At 35.1% G+C, this 4,556-nt stretch overlaps 1 non-coding gene across 1 annotated transcript; it reads right to left on the bottom strand.

Moving 5' to 3' along the window:
• Positions 1-3,885: 3,885 nt before the first annotated feature.
• Positions 3,886-3,989, bottom strand: LOC112718641 (small nucleolar RNA R71). The gene has a single exon (XR_003160972.1). It is a non-coding gene; the product is annotated as a small nucleolar RNA R71 (small nucleolar RNA).
• Positions 3,990-4,556: the final 567 nt, after the last annotated feature.

The raw sequence follows: 4,556 nt of genomic DNA, 5'->3' as shown, positions 1-4,556 counted from the left end.
TTATGATAATGGAGTAGTTTCCCAACTTGATTGGGAGTTGATTAAAAGGAGAACCTTGAGTTGGAATACTCAAGAGTCAAATTGTAATTGGGTTTATTGTTGGTTGAATCTCTAGTCACTGACGTTAATCCTTCCCAAGGGAGAGGATTAGAACTTGTGAATAGAAGTTGACTTCCAACTTACTTGATGATGAGCGGATAATTTATACGCTTTTTGGCATTGTTTTTATATAGTTTTTAGTAAGTTTGAGCTACTTTTAGGGATGTTTTCATTAGTTTTTATGTTAAATTCACATTTCTGGACTTTACTATGAGTTTGTGTGTTTTTCTGTGATTTCAGGTAAATTCTGGCTGAAATTGAGGGACTTGAGCAAAACTCTGAAGAAGGCTGACAAAAGGACTGCTGATGCTGTTAGAATCTGACCTCCCTGCACTCGAAATGGATTTTCTGGAGCTACAGAACTCCAAATGGCGCGCTCTCAACGGCGTTGGAAAGTAGACATCCAGAGCTTTCCAACAATATATAATAGTCCATACTTTATTCGGAGATTGACGACGTAACTTGGCTTTGAACGCCAAGTACATGCTGCTGTCTAGAGTTAAACGCCAGAAAAACGTCATGATCCGGAGTTGAACGCCCAAAACACGTCATAACTCGGAGTTCAACTCCAAGAGAAGCCTCAGCTCGTAGATTAATCAAGCTCAGCCCAAGCATACACCAAGTGGGCCCCGGAAGTGGATTTATGCATCAATTACTTACTCATGTAAACCCTAGGAGCTAGTTTATTATAAATAGAACATTTATCTATTGTATTAGATATCTCTGGACGCCTAGTCCTTAGACCATGGGGGCTGGCCATTCGGCCATGCCTGAACCTTTCACTTATGTATTTTCAACAGTGGAGTTTCTGCACACCATAGATTAAGGGTGTGGAGCTCTGCTGTACCTCAAGTTTCAATACAATTACTATTACTTTCTATTCAATTCTCTTTTATTCTTATTCCAAGATATACGTTATACTTAACTTTGATGAATGTGATGATCCGTGACACTCATCATCATTCTCACCTATGAACGCGCGTGACTGACAACCACTCCCGTTCTACCTTAGGCCGAGCGCATATCTCTTAGATTCCCCAACAGAATCTTCGTGGTATAAGCTAGATAGATGGCGGCATTCATGAGGATCCGGAAAGTCTAAACCTTGTCTATGGTATTCCGAGTAGGATTCTGGGATTGAATGACTGTGACGAGCTTCAAACTCCTGAAGGCTGGGCGTGATGACAAGCGCAAAAGAATCAATGGATTCTATTCCAACCTGATTGAGAACCGACAGATGATTAGCCGTGCTGTGACAGAGCATAGGAACGTTTTCACTGAGAGGATGGGATGTAGCCATTGACAACAGTGATGCCTTACATACAGCTTGCCATGGAAAGGAGTAGGAAGGATTGGATGACTGTAATAGGAAAGTAGAGATTCAAGAGGAGCACAACATCTCCATAAACTTATCTGAAATTCCCACTATTAATTTACATAAGTATTTCTATCCCTTTTATTTTCTTTTTATTATTAATTTTCGAAACCCAAAACTATTTAATCTGCCTAACTGAGATTTACAAGGTGACCATAGCTTGCTTCATACCAACAATCTCTGTGGGATCGACCCTTACTCACGTAAGGTTTATTACTTGGACGACCTAGTACACTTGCTGGTTAGTTGAACGGAGTTGTGTCCACTCGTGCCAATTTCAAATTCCATAATTTTACAATGAGTGCAACTCAAAGAATAGTGATCACAATTTCGTCCACCAAGTTTTTGGCGCCGTTGCCGAGGATTGTTCGAGTATGGACAACTGACAGTTCATCTTGTTGCTCAGATTAGGTAATTTTCTTTTCAAAAACTTTTTCAAAAAATTTTTTCTTTTCTTTTTCGTTTTTCCAAAAATGTTTTTCGAAAAAAATCAATAAAAATACAAAAAAATTAGAAAATCATAAAAATCAAAAATATTTTGTGCTTCTTGTTTGAGTCTTGTGTTAATTTTTAAGTTTGGTGTCAATTGCATGCTTTTAAAAAAATTTTCTTGCATTTTTCGAAAATTTATGCATTCATAGTGTTCTTCATGATCTTCAAGTTGTTCTTGATAAGTCCTCTTGTTTGATCTTGATGATTTCTTGTTTTGTGTCTTGTTGTTTTTCATGTGCACTTTTGCATTCATATTTTCCATGCATTAAAGATTTCTAAGTTTGGTGTCTTGCATGTTTTCTTTGCATCAAAAATTTTTCAAAATTATGTTCTTGATGTTCATCATGATCTTCAAAGTGTTCTTGGTGTTCATCTTGACATTCATAGCATTCTTGCATGCATTCATTGTTTTGATCTAAAAATTTCATGCATTAAGTATTTTTGTTGTTTTTCTCTCTCATAATTAAAAATTCAAAAATAAAAAAAATATCTTTTCCTTATTTTCCTCCAAATTTTCGAAATTTTGGGTTGACTTAGTCAAAAATTTTTCAAAATTAGTTGTTTCTTACAAGTCAAGTCAAAATTTCAATTTTAAAAAATCTTATCTTTTCAAAATCTTTTTTGAAAATCATATCTTTTTCATTTTTTTATAATTTTCGAAAATTTCAAAATATTTTCAAAATCTTTTTCTTATCTTTATATCATATTTTCGAAAATTAGCTAACAATTAATGTGATTGGTTCAAAAATTTAAAGTTTGTTACTTTCTTGTTAAGAAAGGTTCAATCTTTAAGTTCTAGAATCTTATCTTGTAGTTTCTTGTTAGTTGAGTCTTTTTAAAAATTAAATCTTTTTCAAAATATCTTTTTATTAAAATTTTTATCTTATCTTTTTATCTTTTATCTTATCTTTTTCAAAAATTTTATCTTTTTCAAAATTTGATTTCAAAATATCTTATCTAACTTCTTATCCTCTTATCTTTTCCAAAATTTGATTTCAAATCTTTTTCAATCAACTAACTAACTTTTTGTTTGTTTCTTATCTTTTTCAAAACCACCTAACTACTTTTTCCTCTTTAATTTTCGAAAATTCTCCCTCTCTTTTTCAAAAATTCTTTTTGTTTTAAATTTTAATTTTAATTATATTTTGTCTTTGATTTTCGAAAATTACTAACCTCTTTTTCAAAAATTATTTTCGAAATCTTCCTTCTCTTTTCTTCTTCTATTTAATTATTTAATTACTAACACTTCTCTTCACCTCTCTTCATCCAAAAATCCGAATCCCCATCTCCATTCTTCTAACCCCTTTCTTCTTCTACTAACATAAAGGAATCTCTATACTGTGACATAGAGGATCCCTCTTTCTTTTCTTGTTTTCTTCTCTTTCATATGAGCAGGAACAGGGAAAAAGGCACTCTTGTTGAAATTGATCCAGAACCTGAAAGGACTCTGAAGAGAAAATTAAAAGAAGCTAAATTACAACAATCCAGAAACAACCTTTCAGAAATTTTCGAACAAGGAGATGGCAGCCGAAAATAATAATAATAATGCAAGGAGAATGCTTGGTGACTTCACAAAGCCAACGTCCAAGTTTGATGGAAGAAGCATCTCCATTCCTGCCATTGGAGCCAATAACTTTGAGCTTAAGCCTCAACTAGTTGCATTAATGCAACAAAACTGCAAGTTTTATGGACTTCCATCTGAAGATCCTTATCAGTTTTTAACTGAGTTCTTGCAGATTTGTAAGACTGTAAAGACGAATGGAGTTGATCCTGAAGTCTACAGACTCATGCTTTTCCCTTTTGCTGTAAGAGACAGAGCTAGAATATGGTTGGATTCACAACCTAAGGATAGCCTGGACTCCTGGGATAAGCTGGTCACTGCCTTCTTGGATAAATTCTTTCCTCCTCAAAAGCTGAGCAAGCTGAGAGTGGATGTTCAAACCTTCAAACAAAAAGATGGTGAATCCCTCTATGAAGCTTGGGAAAGATATAAGCAGTTGACCAAAAGATGTCCATCTGACATGTTTTCAGAATGGACCCTATTAGATATATTCTATTATGGTCTCTCTGAATTTTTGAAAATGTCATTGGACCATTCTGCAGGTGGATCTATTCACCTGAAGAAAACGCCTGAAGAGGCTCAAGAACTCATTGACATGGTTGCAAACAACCAGTTCATGTATACCTCTGAGAGGAATTCCGTGAATAATGGGATACCTCAGAAGAAAGGAGTTCTTGAAATTGATGCTCTGAATGCCATATTGGCTCAGAACAAAGTGTTGACTCAACAGGTCAACATGATCTCTCAAAATCTGAATGGGCTACAACATGCATCCAACAGCACTAGAGAGGTAGCTTCTGAAGAAGCTTATGATCCTGAGAACCCTGCCATGGCAGAGGTTAATTACATGGGTGAACCTTATGGAAACACCTATAATCCATCATGGAGAAATCATCCAAAATTCTCCTGGAAGGATCAACAAAAGCCTCAACAAGGCTTTAACAATGGTGGACGCAATAGGCTAAGCAATAGCAAGCCATATCCATCATCTTCTCAGCAACAGACAGAGAATTCTGAACAAAACACTTC

The sequence above is a fragment of the Arachis hypogaea genome, chromosome 10 (assembly GCF_003086295.3).
Source record: "Arachis hypogaea cultivar Tifrunner chromosome 10, arahy.Tifrunner.gnm2.J5K5, whole genome shotgun sequence".
Taxonomy (NCBI): domain Eukaryota; kingdom Viridiplantae; phylum Streptophyta; class Magnoliopsida; order Fabales; family Fabaceae; genus Arachis; species Arachis hypogaea.
This window is presented reverse-complemented; position numbering and strand designations above follow the sequence as displayed.